General features: G+C 43.7%; 1 pseudogene; it reads right to left on the reverse strand.

Annotated features, from left to right (window-relative positions):
* Positions 582-4,320, reverse strand: Gm13042 (predicted gene 13042; annotated as a pseudogene).

Below are 17,812 nucleotides of genomic sequence, written 5' to 3' on the forward strand. Positions count from 1 at the left end.
ACTCTCTCTCATTCCTGTGCAAGGCTGCACTTTGTTATTTCTACAGCCCTGTTTTGTACTTCATTTAAAAAATTCAATTCAATACTTTATTTTCTTTATTAAAATAACGTATATGAGTACATGACTGTGTTTGTGTGCAGGTATGTGCAGGTACTCACAGAAACCAGAAGGGGCATCAGATTCCTTGGACTGGAGTTAAGGTGGTTATGAGCTGCATTATATGGGTGCTAGAACCCCAACTCAGGCCTTGGGCAATTACAGCAAGAACTCTTAACTTAAGAGCTATCTCTCCAGTCCAAACTGTTTTTTGTTTTTTTGACATTCACTTTCACTGGCTCTCTCTGGCTGTCCTAGAACTGACTTTGTAGACCAGATTGGCCTGGAACTCACAGATATTTGCATGCCCCTATCTTCCAACACCTGACCTTAACAAAGCTTTTCTGTATTCTTAGAAAGCTCTTCCCAGTAGATTTCACCTGGTGATGTTGGTCTCTCTTTCTCAATTTCTCTCTCTCTCTCTCTCTCTCTCTCTCTCTCTCTCTCTCTCTCTCTCTCTCTCTCTCTCTCTCTCTCTCTCTCGGTTTTGTTACCATTCATTTGCAAAGTTAAAAATTAGCGATAAAATGTAAAAACTAAAAACTGCCATGCAATTTTTTTGTTTTGTTCCCATTTTTCTCAGTTTATCTCATCTTCAACAGATGACAATGTACCAGGACAGTTTTGGGGTTGGGGTGGGTATAGGAAGGGGAAGGAGCCAGGAAAGAGCGGGGGGGGGGGGAAGAGAGAGAGAGAGAGAGAGAGAGAGAGAGAGAGAGATGGGCAGGGCAGGAGGGACCTGTGACACCCATACCCGGTTCAAGGAATGTTCCAACTCTAACTTAAAAAAAAATAGTTTATTTAAAAACAGAAATAGGGCCCTAGACAGTATGGAGATAGTGAACCCTCAGAGGGTGGGCTCGGAGGGTGGGGGTTAGAGATTTATATATTTCTATACATATATCATCTTATATGTTTTGTTCTGCTCTTTGTGATTTAATTTTTAAACTTTTTTTTTTTTTGCGGGGTGGGGGCAGAGGTTAAATTCTTGCTATTTTCTAAGGCTGGCTCAACATGAAGAATCCTGATTTTGGAGAGGAAAAAGAATGAGCGAGAGAGGGAGCACCTCAGCATGAAGGGAATTCCCAGCCCCCTAGGCAGCCGTTGCTCTCTCGCCAAACCAATTAAATATAGAAACCAGTAAAAGAAGCCCCCAAATAGAACTAAAATGGAGGAAAAAAGTACTTTCACAGATGAAGTTCATATACATTTGCTTCATTTGCCTGCAGAGAGGGAGAGACAGGAATGGTCATGGCAGGAGGGTAGCCTGGCTACAAGAGGCTGCGACTCCAGGCAGTGGGCCAAGAGGCCGGGCCCAAGCCCCCATAGGCTAAGCAGGGGGCTGTGACTGTCTGTCTTGGGGACTCCACTGGCCAGACTGCTCCTTGATGGAGGAGGATTCTGCAGCAGAAGCCAGAGGTGCGGAAGAGAGCACACAGGGGAGAAATGCCAGAGGGGAGGGGGGCGGAGGAGGGAGGCGGCAGCGTCATGCCCACTTCACAGACAAGACCAGGGAAGAGGCAAGCACACAAGAGATGGCCTTGCCAGGCAGGGAGGACCCAGTCCCCTCAGTGGGCTCCCTTCCATCCCAGCAGAGCCAGGGCCACCTGCAACACACAGTTACTTGGACATGGGGGATAAAGATGGTGGCAAAAAAAAAAAAAAAAAAAAAAAAGGCAAAATAGTGATACTGAGAAGGGGAAAGATTTTGAGCGAGCGGGTTCAGCAATGGGTGTGGCACCCAGCATAGTCCCCACTTCCTGCGCCCAGGACACCACAGCAGTTCAGAGTTCCACCTTTGCGGCCGGTGCCCACAGCTGCGGACAACATTGCACCAACAGTGGCTACTGAAGAGCCTCTTCCGTGAGCACCTGCATCCATGGAGCTCTTCCCACGCGCCCAAGCCTGCCATCAAAGGGCACACCCTGCAGGGGAAAGGGTTTCCAGCGCTACCCACTAAGGCAGAATGGACGGTGGCCGATGGGTTGAAAGGAGAAAAGAGGAGGAGGAAGGTGGCAGTTCCCACTTGCCTGCTGATGTCCCTGCTGGGTGGGAGGTGGCTGTGGGCCACCAGGGTCTATCCATAGTAAGCATAGTAAGCATAGTAAGCAGTCTGCTGTTTATAATACTCAGCCCAGGAGGCACTGTAATCAGGCTGGGAGCCAGGGGTGCTCCAAGAACCCCCTACCAGTGACCACCTGTGCTTGCTTCTTCTAGTACTCCTTCCAGGCCTTGGTGTAGTCATGCTGTGGGGGTGCTGCTGACCTTTTTTCCCCCTTTCTTTCTTTCTTTCTTTCTTTCTTTCTTTCTTTCTTTCTTTCTTTCTTTCTTTCTTTCTTTCTTTCTTTCTTTCTTTCTTTCTTTCTTTCTTTCTTCCTTCCTTCCTTCCTTCCTTCCTTCCTTCCTTCCTTCCTTCCTTCCTTCCTTCCTTCCTTCCTTCCTTCCTTTCTTTCTTTCTTTCTTTCTTTCTTTCTTTCTTTCTTTCTTTCTTTCTTGTAATACTCTTCCCAAGCCTTGGTGTAGTCTGATTGGCCAATGGGTGGAGGCAGGCAGGGGGGGGGGCGTTGGGGCTCCCCCTGTGCAGGTGGAGCTGCAGGGGCTGGGTCAGGGCCTGGCACAGGACCTGGGGGTTGCTGGTAGTAGTGGGATTAGTACATAACTCAGGTAGCATTAGGGTCTGTAGCCTCTGCAGCAGCTTTGTTTGGGTCGTGAGGGGCAGGTGGTTGCCACTGGGGGTAGGTATTGCCCCATCGCTGAGGCAGGTACTGGTGAGGAGGGGACCACCAGCATGTGGGTGCACCTGGTTGAAGGGTCCAGGGTTGAAAGGCCCCATGGGTCTAGCAGGGCCTGGTCCTCCAGGGCCTGGTCCAACTGGGCAGAGGGGACCCTCTATCTTCTCCTCAATGAGCTGCTTTGCATGGTCAGTCTGCTGGGGCGATTTCCTGGATCGCAAACAACTTGAAATTGGGATCCCTGTTGGGCTGCAGCTGCCGAGATATTTCCACAAAGGTCCCTGTCTGCTGGTTAATGGCCTTCACATTCTCCCTGTCTCTGCCAATGACCAGCCCACACTTAAGGGGAGGAATGGAGAAAGTCATCTCCCTTCCAGGAGATGACTCAGTTGCCCAGTTGCCTTGGCCTCCGCCCCGGCCCCTGCCCCCAGGGAGCATGCCAGGGACCTCTGGGGGACCTAGAGGCCCACTCCGAAGAAGACTTTGGAGGAGGTCATTGATGATCCGGGCTGCGGGTTTACACCGATTTGGAGGCCCCATGATGGGAGCAATCTTCTTAGGGCCAGTCCCATCATCTTGCTCGAACTGGATGCGCATCATTCTGGATCTTCTTTATCATCTCTCCACTCCGACCAATAACTACACCAACTGAATGCCTGGGTACAGGCGCATCAATCAGTGCCTCCACCAACCCCAGATCCATATTCATTGAGGTCCCCAAAGCCACCTTGATCACGTTCTTGCAGGATGTCCATCACCATTTCACAGGCTTGCTGTACTTTGGGTCCCCAATAATCCTCAGTGGCTTGTCCACATTTGTGTTCTGGGAGCCATTCTGAATTAAAATCATCTTCACCCCTGCCCGCTCCTGCAGCTGCTTGATGGTCTCTCCACCCTTGCCAATGACCAGGCCTGCCTTGCCAGCAGGTATCATGATCTCCTGTACCGTGCCATTCTGACCCCCCATTGGTGTTGTCGTGGAACTGTCCTGGGGGAGGGGGGGTCATGGCCCTGAGACACGATGTCATCCAGCCATCATCTTTGCCTTTTGGACAGACTCAGGTGCTCCAGTCAGAGACATGCTGCGCTCAGGGAGGCCACCACTATCTGGTGAGATCTGAACTTCGCAGCTTGAGTCCTGCTGGATTTTTGTTTATCTGCTCACCATCTCTGCCAATGATCAAGCCCACCATGTGGTCCGGACCCCTATACTCTTCTGTCATTGAGGTCCTAGCGGGGAGGATGGATGGGTCCCAGTTGAGAACCAGTCGAATCTCCCTGGGAAGACAGTTTCTTGCTGTCTGTCTGGTCTCCATCTTCCAGCTGTCTCTTTTGGCCCCCCAAACCAAAATTACGGTGGTAGCAGCACCACCTCCGATTTTGACTGCAATCTGGCGGGTCGGCTGCATGGCATCTTTGCAGATCCCAGGGCCACAGCCACCGGGAAGCTGTGAGGGCACCTGGACACGCCTCCTCCACCCGGGACTGCCACAACCCTCAACCCCCCGCGGCTCCTTCTGCTGCCACCAGCGGGAGGCCTGCGGGAGACCTTTGACCTGGGGCAGGGAAGGGCTTCCTGTGGAGGCTTCAAGCTGAGGAGGCAGCCATGGCTCACTGCAGGAAGTGGTCTCCTTCTTCTCCTTCTTCTCCTCCTCCTCCTCCTCTTTCTTTTTCTTCTTTTTCTTCTTCTTCTTCTTCTTCTTCTTCTTCTTCTTCTTCTTCTTCTTCTTCTTCTTCTTCTTCTTCTTCTTCTTCTTCTTCTTCTTCTTCTTCTTCTTCTTCTTCTTCTTCAAATTTCTATTAGATATTTTCTTCATTTACATTTCAAATGCTATCCTGGAAGTCTTCTATAACCTCCCCCCACCCTGCTCCTCCAGAAATTCAAATAACCCCATTTTTAAAAATGGGGTACAGAGCTAAACAAAGAATTCTCAACTGAGGAATACCAAAGGGCTGAGAAGCACCTAAAAAAAAAAGTTCAGCATCCTTAATCATCAGGGAAATGCAAATAAAAAAAAAACCTTGAGATTCCCCCTCATACCAGTCAGAATGGCTAAGATCAAAAATTCAGGTGACAGCAGATGCTGGCGAGGATGTGCAGAAAGAGGAACACTCCTCCATTGCTGGTGGGATTGCAAGCTGGTACAATCACCCTGGAAATCAGTCTGGTGGTTCCTCAGAAAATTGGTCATAGTACCACCTGAAGATCCAGCAATACCTTTCCTGGGCATATACCCAGAAGATGTTCCAACTGGCAATAAGGACACATGCTCCACTATGTTCATAACAGCCTTATTTATAATAGCCAGAAGCTGGAAAGAACCCAGATGTCCCTCAACAGAGGAATGGATACAGAAAATGTGGTACATTTACAAATGGAGTACTACTCAGATATTAAAAACAATGAATTTATGAAATTCTTGGGCAAATGGATGTATCTGGAGGATATCATCCTGAGTGAGGTAACCCAACTGCAAAAGAAGTCCCTTGATATACACTCACTGATAAGTGGATATTAGCCCAGAAACTTAAAATACTCAAGATACAATTTGCAAAACAGAAGAAAACCAAGAAGAAAGAAGACCAACGTGTGGATACTTCATTCCTCCTTAGAATAGGAAACAAAATACCCATGGAAGGAGTTACAGAGACAAAGTTTGGAACTGGTCTCTTCTTAATCACCACTAATTTACAGCTCTAGATGGTCAGCAAAGCAAAGTTTCACTTTATTTGTTGTGGTATCTGCTTAGCCACAGATGATTCTTCAGCCCCCCGCCCCCGCCCCAGCTAACCAGAAGCAGAGAATCTCAATTCAAAATAGCAAATAGCTTTGATAGAGTCATTAAATTTCCCTCTAAAATTTCACAAGCCAGGCCCTGTGTCTTCTGCCTTGTTTCAGCATTCTCATCTTATCTTTCAGGTTCCTCAAGAACTTTCCACTGAGTTCTCAACACTCAATGCCTTTTCTATCCCAAAGTTCCAAAGCCCTTCCACAATACAACAGCACACATGCTCAGGACTATTTCAGCAATATCCCACTATGCTGGTACCAACTTGGCTTAGTTAGGGTGTCTATCAGTGTGAGGAAATACCGTGACCAAAAAGTGATGTCAGTCTCCCATGTGTCACCAGTTAATTTCAGGGTGCAGAGGGTAAGAGGAAAAAAGAAAATGCAGAGAGAGAGAGAGAGAGAGAGAGAGAGAGAGAGAGAGAGAGAGAGAGAGAGAGAGAGAGAGAGCAGAAGGACCATATCCTTACCGGGAATAGATCTTTTCTTAATACAAGGCAGGCTTAGGAACAAGACTTTTTTCTTACAAACTTGGGGTTTATTAAAAGGGTAGAAGCTTTTTCTTTCTCTGTGAGCTAGCATTATTCTCCTGCTTCAATAGAAGTTTGTTACTCCAAACTTCCCCCTAGCCTGGCAAGCAAGACACATCTGGACAAAAGGGGAAAGGCTCTAGCAATTGATCCTTTACTTAATCTCCTGGTGTTTTTGGATGAGGTGTTAGATGCCTTAGCCTTCAATTTCTGGCCTCAGAGGAACACAGAAGGCAGGTCAGCTACAGTAGCAAAGTGACTTAGATGTAGATAAGTGAACTTTTAATTATTAGACAGCAACCCTAAATATCTTAAGACAATAGTCTTTTTTAAAAATACGTATGTCTAAATTTTTTTTTTCTGAAAAGACATGATAACATCAGTTGATATAGCTATTGAGCTACTGGAGAAAACATCTAAAGTCAAATATTCAAATCAGATTCTCCGCTTGGAGATGGATAGCGCTTTCCCAGCTCCAGACAATGCACACATAAACGCCAAATCCAGAACTCCTCAGATTAGTTCTTCAGAGCAAGATCAAGTTTGCTGACAGCTTTTTTCTAAAAATGATTCCTTCTGAGTCATGATTTCAGAGTGTTCAGTCAGAGTTCGATTGGCCCCACATTCTTGCAAGAACATCAGGGTGGTGGGAACCTGTGGTGAGGAGACCTCCCAAGGACTTCACATCATAGCAGACAGGAAACAGAGACAGCAGGCAGAACTGAACTGCTAAAGTCCTCTTTCCACAGAGTCTTCTGTCCTTGTTTTCCAAGGAGCTTGCCCCTCTGAGTCTTCGCTACAGGAAGACATGGAGCCTCAATGTAACAGCTTCAGAGCAGAGATCTCGTATAATCCTGTGTTCAACTGCAGAGTAGCGGGGGGTTGTGTGTACAAAAGTGAAGGTCTGTGAGGATGCCACTGTAGACAGAGCTGACACGCCTTCATCTCCATATATGTCAGTATGCCCACCAGCCACACCTTTGGAACACCTATAGGTAATGCTATAACTCCTCTGCTACCCACACAGGGGGAAAAACCCACCGTATCAACAGCTCTGCCCACCCTGACGGCACCAAAGTCATTAGGGTCCCATATGTTGTTACTATAGAGGTAGACACTGGAGGTAGCAAGATTCACGCTGGTCCACGAATAGGCTTGACATCCTGTCTGGCCATGTCCGGAGACCCTCTGCGTGGGATCCCACACGATGTATGAAGGCTTCTGGTGGAGCCACTCCTAGCCCCTCTCCACCTCTGCCTACGCCAGAGCACGCAGGGCCACCCAAGTTGCCAGTCTACACTAAGGACCGCTAGGGCACCGAGGGAGAGCATGACAATAAAAAGTCTTACTCTTCTGCCGTTGCTCTTCTCCCTCCACTGTGTCAAGGAGAACCTGGACCTGGCCCCTGGCAGCCGTATTTCAAAGAAAGTTTTTAGCGTTTTGAACAGAATCTCAGGAAGCTAAAGTGTATATAATCTTGAAACATTGGGCATTTTTTTCACTCTGAAAAATCTGGAATGGTGGAGGAACAGGAAAAGGGAACACAAGAATATGGGAGGGGTCAACACAATATTGAAAACACAACTTTCAAATCTCTTTTGCTGTGACAATGTTGGTCTGTACTGTTGACCTTAGGCAGAAAATAAGCCCTTGTTCTCCAGATCAGTACTCCTCCTTCAAATAGGAACCAAAGAACTGTTTCTTTCCCAAGTGCACCCAAAAATGCTGGAATACACGTGCCCTATCTCAAATGAGTCACATGAATCCTGGCTTTTATTTCTCAGAGTCCAGCAGTGACCTCTCCCATTGCCAACAGGAGCATCATGCAGCCTCCATGTTGTAGACACAGACTCCTCCACAAACTACACAGCTGTTACTCACAAAGCACATGTTGTTTGGCTTCCTTATAACTTTGAGTGTGTCCATAAGCTCAGAACAATGTTGGGCAAATCTGTGTGGGAGGACATTACCAATTTCATCATCGACCTCATTGGGGGGAAAAGGTATATTTCCCTGGTCAGCTGTCTCAGGTTGGCAGTGTGCTGCAACAGCTTCTTCAGACAGTCCATGGACAAGAAGTTCTTCAGAAAATTGACCTCACTGAGCTGGGAGCATTGGCTCAGAGCAGGCAGGAGGATATCAGTTTGGAGGCCCATGATCATACAACCCTTCAATTCTAGCTTCTGTATTGTAGCTGTCAATCTTTCTAACAGTCTTCCTAGAAGTCCATGACTTAAATTTCACAAGGTGACACCACTCAGGTCTAGGTGCTTGAGCTGATGGACTATTGGACACTGGGACAGACAACTCATATTGGAATTTGACAGCTTGCATTGTGTGATTGCAAGGGTCTCTAAGGAACCCTCTGAGCACCTAGAGAGACAAAAGAGATCATCTCAGTAAAGTTCAATAGTGACAGGGAGGTGGTTTTTCCCTTTATTAATGTGCGATGGTTTGTATATTCTTGGACCAGGGAGTGGCATCATCTGGAGGTATGGCCTTGTTGGAATAGGTGTGACCTGGTTGGAATAAGTGTGTCACTGTGGGTGTGGGCTTAAGCTCTCACCCTAGTTGCCTGGAAGTCAGTCTTCCACTAGCAGCCTTTGGATGAAGATGTAGAACTCTCAGCTCCTCCTGCGCTATGCCTGCCTGGATACTGCCATGCTCCTACCTTGATGATAATGGACTGAACCTCTGAACCTGTAAGCCAGCTCCAATTAAATGTTGTTTTTATAAGACTTGCTTTGGTCATGGTATCTGTTCACAGAAGTAAAACCCCAACTAAGACAAATGTAAAGCTTATTATTAAATTTTGAGCCTTGATCAGAACCTTTGTTTTGGCCTCATCCTTCTCTCACCCCCTTACCTTATTTCCAGCCCTCCTTTCAGGTAAGCCCAGTTCACCCGTGGCTGCTGGATGGCTACATTTAGGTATGTCCCGTGTATCCCTAAGTTCTCCAAGACTTTTATCATAAAGGGGTGTTGAATTTTGTCTAAGGCTTTTTTGGAATCTAATAAGATGAACATGGGATTTTTCTTTCTGTTTGTTTATATGGTAGATTACAACAGACTGTTTTTCATGTGTTGAATCATCCCTGAATCTCTGGGATGAAGCTTATTTGATCATGGTGATAATCTTTTTGATAGTTACTTGGATTCTGTTTGTGAGTATTTTATTGAGTAGCTTTACATCTATGTTCATAAGGAAAATTGCCCAGTAGTTCTTTTTTTTTTCTTTCTTCTTTTGTTGATTCATTTTGTGCTTTGGGTATCTGGGTGAGTGTGGCCTCATAAAATGAATTTGGCAATGTTTCTTCTGTTTCTATTTTGGGGAATTATTTTAGAAATGTTGGCTTTAACTCTTCTTCAAAACTCTGGTAGAATTCTGCCCTAGTTTTAATAACTGCTTCTATTTCCTCAGGAGTTATAGGTCTACTTAAATTGTTTAACTAGTTTTGATTTAACTTTGGTAAGTGATGTCTATCTAGAAAATGATCCATTTCTCTTAGATTTTCCAATATTTATGTTACATGTTTTTAAGTATGACCCAATGATTCTTTATTTTGCTTAGGTATTTGTTGTTATGTAGTCATTTTCATTTCTGATTTTATCAATTTGAATATTCTCTCTCCATCTTTCAGTTAGTTTGGATAAGGGTTTATTGATCTTGTTGATGTTTTCAATGAACCAACTCTTTGTCTCATTGATTCTTTGTATTTTTCTCTTTGTTCCTATTTTTATTGATTTCAACCTTCAGTTTGATAATTCCTTGCTATAGACTCCTTTTGGATATGTTTGCTTCTCTATATTCTAGCGTTTTCAGGTGTGATGTTAAATTGCTAGTATGGGATCTTTCTATTTATTATATACACATTTAGTTCTATGTACTTCCTCTTAGCATTTAGTTAGCTAGGGCGGGGGGGTCATGTTCTAGCCCCAGCAAACAGTAGAATTTGGCAGTTTTAGTCATGCGACTCTTGATTTAGAGTCTAGAATAGAAGGGACTCTGGGAGAATTGATGCTGGTTACCTGGAGCTAAGAAATTCAGAGTGATTAAGAAGAGATCAACAGGGCTGGAGAGATGGCTCAGTGGTTAAGAGCACCTGACTGTTCTTCCGAAGGTCCTGAGTTCAAATCCCAGCAACCACATGGTGGCTCACAACCATCCGTAAGGAGATCTGACTCCCTCTTCTGGAGTGTCTGAAGATAGCTACAGTGTACTTACATATAATAAATAAATAAATCTTTAAAAAAAAAAGAAGAAGAAACCAACATCACTGGGGTGAAATTTTCTAGGAAGCATTTTCCTAGAGCACAAAGAAAACATGTTCCAGAGATTGTCAAGGTTGTATATCAAGCTGCAGCTGAACTTGGTAATGCATAAGACTCACCCAGGTGGTACTTGTTTTGAAGCCATTAGGTCATGGGGCTCTGCTGAGTCTTGGCATTGTGAGTAGCCTGGGAAGGTCTGTGTGAAGCTTCAGCTGCAGTTGAAGGGCCAGGTCTAAAGTTGAGGTTTGGCACTGTGAAGAGAGCCTGTGAGAAACTATTGGTGAGGCAGGCCTAGGTGTAGCAGAAGAATATTGAAGATGCCAATATCATGGGATGTCCACCAAGAAGAACTGCAAGAGTAGAGTGGAGTCAACAAGAGCCTAGAGTGCTACAGATGGCAGAGCTGGAGGAGTGAAGCAAGGCCTTTGGTGGAGCCTGGAAGATCATGTGTGGATCCCAGACAATGGAACAAGAAGCTGTGATGTTCAAGTTGACTTTGATATCCCAAGATGTTAAAAATACCAGAGCCATGGGATACCTTCTGAGGAATGCTGCTAACAGTAGTAGAATAGCCCGAGGGAAACAAGTTTGTTCTAGTAAACAGATAAAAAAGGAGTAGAAGATCTGAAGACCCCTTTGACATCAGACATGGTGATATATAGAGATTTAAGTTTTAAGCCTTGATGCTGCCATGCTCCCAATTTGATGATAATGGACTGAACCTCTGAACCTGTAAGGCAGCCAAAATTAAAATTTGTCATTATAAAAGGTACCTTGATCATGGTGTCTGTTCTCAGAAGTAAAACACTCATTAAGATATCCTGGAAAGGGAAAAATTGTAGAATTGGGACTCTAGTATCAGCCTTCTTCTGCCTACCATGAGCCAAATCTCCTAACACAAAAGTGTCAGTGGTGTGTGTGTTTGTGACAGAGAGAGAGAGAGAGAGAGAGAGAGAGAGAGAGAGAGAGAGAGAGAGAGAGAGAGAGATGATATCACAGTGTGAATCAATGGATCATGGAGCTGCACCCTTCCCCTGTTGATTGCTATGGTGACATGAGTTATATTGTAGTAGAGAGACTTGTACTACTTTGTTCTAAGATCATGGATATCCTGAGGTTTCTGAGGCAGCATGAGTCAGTTCCCATGTTGTGAGAACAGGAGATTCCCTGTGTTGTCTGAGTCAGACTGAGATCCATGACCAACTGCCATCAGTACAAATAAAGCTATTTTGACATTTTTCTTATGTTTCTCTTGCCTGGTCATTAGTAACACTCTACTTGTATGGCTCTTCAATGGTTTGTGTCTACAGGATTGTGAAACTAATGTGTTTGATGCCAATTTTCATCCTATCAATGGAATTTTGGGGAATTATGGAGATTGTTATCCAGGGTAACCCAAATTTTTATGGGAATAACAAGATGGTAGACTCAACAGTATCAGATAAAGATTCAATAGAACAAAGAAGAGAGTGTTCCTGCTTTTTTACATTTTAATTTACTTTTCAAAAGTTCTCTCCTGTATCTCAAATGGGCCTTGAGCTCCTAATTCACCTGATTCCTCTCACTGAGTGCTCTACTACCATACCCAGCATGCACAGCACATGTTTATGAGGCCATATTCTTTAGAGATCATCTTGTATTCAAAGGACACTAGTGAATGACAAATGTCTCTCTCCTTCTCTACAGCCTTTACTCTGTGCAAACCTGAGTTGTCACTATTCATTTTTGATGTCTGTCTTTGTTTTGGTAACATTTGTCAAGCTGACCTCTGCACTCCTTTTGTAGCCATCACCAGTATCAATAAAAGTAAATAATTCATACTTGCTTATCTTCATTGTCATGTTCATGAAAATATAGACTAGTGGCCCCATTGCTTCAAAGTCACTGTTGTTATCTGGTATCCATGAAACAGTTCTTTGTAGGAATTTTTCAGTAGGGATGTCCTAGACAGAAGTGACAGCTGGTATAGGACCACTTGATTCAGAGTCCCCTCGAGGTTGATCTCTACTAGATGTCAGAATTTGATATTATCTACATCACATGCATATTCATAAGCTGTATTTCTCAGGTAGAAAGAAATGAAACCAAATACTCTTTTCTGCATGTTTCTGAGAGTTTTGCCTTCTCCTACTCCTTTGTATCTTATCTCCACAGTACCAGTGAAGATCAGAAAAGGGCACTCACTACCTTATCTAGCACTGGCGTTATAGAATGCTGTAAACAAACTGTGGATGGTGATAAGGGATACAGGGGCCTTTGAAAGAACAGACATGCTCTTTATCGATGAGCTATTCCTCAGCATCACCTCTATCTCTGTATTTCTTTTGAGACACTGTTTTACTTTGTAGTCTTGGCTTCTCCACAATGTGCTCTGATGACCAGGCTGCATTACAAGTCACAGCAATGTGCTTTCCTCTGCTTCTGTTTTGTTGAGGTTAAGGGCATTGGTCACCATTCCTGATCAGATAATTTTTTCTGCCATCAAAGAACTTTTATATTCTACCTATTGTAGGTCAGGTCATATAGAACAAATGGTCCTTAGCAAGCAAAATCTATTGCATGGGCATGCTTTTAATGTCTCTTGCATTGCAGTGTCTATTTACTTATAGAGGAGGGGACCCTAACCAGATTCATCATGACAGGCACTCACCTGGGACTTCCTATCTTCCTATAATTCCCAGTTGGTTTCAGATTATGGTGTGACTCACAGAGTAACCACAGAGATGAGGAAGTTGTCCATGGAAGGTATCTCCTCCTCCTGCATCTTCTGCTTTATCCCTGAAAGTCTAGCTAGCATGGGCATGAGACCCTGAATCCAGAACTCAGATGTTCTTCCTCAGCAGTTTACACAAGTGCATCCTGATCTCCCATGCGTGAGTTCTTCTTCTTTGAAAAGAAATATTTATACAGCAAAGTCTGATGTAGACTGACCCAGCTGAGGCTAGTCTTGAACATTTCATCCTCAAGCCATGAACTCTTGAGTGTGGCTAGGAGTGGATTCCTCACATGCAAAAGTCAAACTATTTTTATCCATCTCCTGGCTAATGTGTCTGTTTGAGGCAGTTAGAGGGCAAGAGACACCTTGATTCCTCTAGGCTACAGTTGCCAGGCAAACTGTGATCACAAATCTCATCTCAAGTCTCAATATGAGGGGTTCAGCACTTGAGAAGAGGAGCTTGGAGAATCAGAAGACCAGGTTTAGTTTTGCTCCATAGAATGTCCATGTCCAGACTGGGACACATGAGATTCTACAGAAATAACAAAAATCCTCCCTGGAGCCAATGGAGAACCTTGTGTCCCCATAATTAAGAACTCTACCTCAGCTGCTGATCTTTGAGCTCTCTATCAAGCTGGTACTCAGTCTGGAGTATTGTAAACTAGCTGGAAGGCCCTTTCTCAGGAAACCAACCATGACAGGGATGGTGGGACACAACTGGGATGCCAGCACTCCTGAGGTAGTTCATACGGAATGTTCTATGCTCTATTCTGGCTACTCCATCACAGATGCTTGGCCTTTCTGCTGGGTAAGCTCTTTCCATATTCTGGACCTTCTTGTCTTAGTAACTCCTTCATGGTTAAAGAGGACATTCTATTCTAGATACTCACTGATGTCCTGAATTTTGATTCATATAGCTTAGCAGTAGACAGCTGTTGGAGCCCGTGTCAGACCATGGGTTTTAGTTAAGCTAAATTAGAAACAAACAAACAAAGAAATCTCAAAATACGACAATACACACCTGAAGATTTGTTTGAGTCAGGGACTCACTAAATAGCCTGCAAATACCTATTTTTCTCTTTCATAGAAAACGATGGGCTAGAGCTTACTACATAGAACAGGCTGACCAGGCACAAGGTATAACCCAGGGTAGCTTAGAACTTACAGAAATCCACCTGCCTGTTTTCCAGGTGCTACAATCAAAGTTGTGACCCATCACTCCCTGCCTTGAGGTAGCTTTCGATACAGACTTAAATTCTGCTTTCAGGTCCCTGCATTCCTGAATATCCCAGGACACTAAAATATCCTTACTTCAATAGTTCCGGAATCTTTCTGTGTCAGTCTGGCTTCATTCCTTTTTGTCCTTTGCCATTAATTTATAAATTAATTTAGGATTGTATTAGTCAGGGTTCTTTAGAGTCACAGAACTTTTGGGTAGTCTCTATATAGTAAGGGCATTTGTTGATGATTTACAGTCTGTAGTCCAATAATGGTCAGCAGCAGCTGTGAATAGAAGTCCGAGGACCTAGCAGTTGCTCAGTCCCACAAGGCAAGCAGACAAAGAAGAGAGAGTAAATCTTCCTTCTTCCAATATCCTTATGTAGGTCTCCAGCAAAAGGTGTGGCCCAGATTAAAGGTGTGTGCCACCAAGCCAGGATCTGGGACTTGTTTTGTCCCAGATGACCTTGAACTCAGAGATCTCCCTGTCTTAATCTTCTGGGATTCATAACCACTGTGCCTCAAGATCTCCATGCCAAGATCCAGGTCAGAAACTTGTATCTCCCAGCCTCCAGATTAGGATCACATTTGAGCCTTCCAATTCTGGATTGTGTCAGGACCCATAATAGGACAAGCTAATAACTACAAGTGATCATCTTGAAGTGGTCTGCCTCGATTATTATATAATCTATGACAGGTGAGCCCTAATTAAGCAAGGCTGTGAGGGACTCATTTTAGGAAAGATTCTTGCTATTAATATGCTTTTCCTGCTATTATTAAATATATATACAACGATCACTAAGTAGTAGCACACCCCTTTGGAACCAATGTCTGCAGATCCTTGAAGAGTTACTATCTTGTAGTGATGCTATATAGACAAATAGATGACTTAAGTCTTAATGATGATCCTATAAGAATTCCTAAAATTATATCTTTGATTATTAAGCTCTTTTATAATGGGACTGCTATTAGGTCCTTTTCTGATAATCAAAGCTGCAATGAGAACTCTGCCAGTCTCTCAAGTGTCACCAGTTAATTGCTCTTAGATGGTAACCAGACTTTCTCTTACTCAGTACATTCCAAGAGGTTGTAAAACAATTAACAAAAGGTCATAAAAAGGGAACTAACGATTTATTATAGGTGATAGCACAGAAGATAAAATATTGACTGGGTTTATCTATAGAAAACTTCACTTATAACTTAGTTATGGTTTAAAACCTTCATTGATCCTGTGGAGCTGAGACAAGTGATGGATGTTTAGCTAGATAATCACTCCTAATGGATATGCATGTAAACATTCTCTGTTGTAAACTTCTAATCCAATTTATGATTTAATTTTCTGTATAAAATTTTGATGAACCTTTTAATATGTGATCATGTATTCTGGATGATGTTTAAGGGCTAGGACAAAGAGAAGAGTCAGAACTGAGGGACTGGGGTGAGAGGAATGGAGGTGAGAAGAACTGAGCTGAGAGAGGATCTGAGCTGAGGAGAAGTTTTTAGACAGAAGACTTTTTAGATCAGAAGGAGAATACAGAGTGGAGTAACTTAGAAATTATAGGTAACATCAAATACTGAGAGAGCAATGTGCAGAATGCAGAAGGAAAGAGAAAAAAGGAAGATGTCGCAGAGGGGAGAAGGAGCAGACAGGCTTCTCCTTACCACAGGACAGAACAGGTCCCATGGTAAGGACGAGGCAGGTTTAGTCTTATTAAAAGAAACAAAGCTTTTTCTTACAAACATAGGTTTAATGCATTTGGCATTAAAAAGATAGAAGCCTTCTCTTTCTCTATATAATAAAGATTGGAGCACATTTTTCATCCAGAATGAATGAGTTCTTTCTACACCGGTGCTTGGTGTTTTGCTCCATATGCATATGTAAGTATGGATGTGTGTGTAAGTATGTAATTGTGAGAATGCATGCAAGCTGGGCCCAACTGGGTTTGAATGAAATGAATAAATGAGCATGAATGAAACTGAATATGAATTTATGTGAGATCATGCATATTTGCTTATGTAAAAGTTTTTCTTTCTGCAAGTGTTATTCTCTTCTCCTGGTTCAATAGAAGTTTATTGCTCCAAACTTCCTCCTAGCCTGACAAGCATGAGGCATCTGGACAATAGGGAAAAGGCTCTAGCAATTAATCCTTTAATCTCCTGCTGTTTTAGGATGAGATGCTAAGTGCCAGAGACTGCAGTTTCTGGCCTCAGTAGATCACAGAAGGCAGGCCAGCTATAATAGCATAGTAACTTAGACTTAGATACAGCAACCTTAAATTTCTTACCCCAGAAACTCGTAAGACAAAGTCTTACCCTCCGCCTAAGCTCTTCCCTCTCCGCTACCTCAAGAAGAACTGAAAAGAAAGAAGATACACTCCACGCTGGGGCTGGTCCTTGGCAGGATTGTAGTTCATTCCAGATAGAGTCAAGTTGACAACCAGGAATAGCCACTACAATCCATTCCTTGTCAACTTGACACAAATAATATCTTGTGTGCACATGAGACAATAACAAGGTCATGAATCTGCCTTACATAGTCTAAGTATTCCTGTACAATCACAAATGCATTCATATTACTTTATAATCCTCATTCTGCTACTGGTTACATGGCCTTAGCTGGTATTTATTTATTTATTTTTATTTAATAATAATTTTTATTAGATATTTTCTTTACTTACATTTCAAATGCTATCCCGAAAGTTACCTATACCCTCCCCCCATCCTGTTCCCCTACCCGTCCACTCCCACTTCATGGCAGTGGCGTTCCCCTGTACTAGGTCATATAAAGTTTGCAATACCAAGGGGTCTCTCTTCCCAATGATGGCCGATTAGGCCATCTTCTGCTACATATGCAGTTAGAGACATGAGCTCTAGGGGTACTGATTAGTTTATATTGTTGTTCCACCTATAGGGTTGCTGACCCCTTCAGCTCCTTGGGTGCTTTCTCTAGCTTCTCCATTGGGGGCCCTGTGTTCCATCCTATAGATGACTGTGAGCATCCACTTCTGTATTTGCCAGGCATTGGCATAGCCTCACAAGAGGCAGCTATATCAGGGTCCCTTCAGCAAAATCTTGCTGCCATGTGCAATAGTGTCTGGGTTTGGTGGCTGATTATGGGATGAATCCCCTGGTGGGGTAGTTTCTGGATAGTCCCTTTTAGGAGCCCAGAAGATTGTGAGTTGGATCCCAGACACCGGACAGTTGGAGTTTAATTTTTGCCTTTGATTGTGACTGTGCCCTGATATTTTTCCCTCTTGAAGGAAGAAAATATTTTAGTGGACCTCACAGTTAAGAGACTTTTAATTGTAAAAAGACTTTGGGTATTTTTAAAGGATTGAACTTTTAATATGTAGAGACTGTGGGATTTTTAAAGTTATACAAGATCTTGGGGATGAATAAGAACTACGGGTTGAGGCTTACTAGTGATATGTTTGTGTGTCAAGTTGACAAGGGGTCAATT

This window comes from Mus musculus, chromosome 4, assembly GCF_000001635.26.
Source record: "Mus musculus strain C57BL/6J chromosome 4, GRCm38.p6 C57BL/6J".
In the NCBI taxonomy this organism is placed as follows: Eukaryota; Metazoa; Chordata; class Mammalia; order Rodentia; family Muridae; genus Mus; species Mus musculus.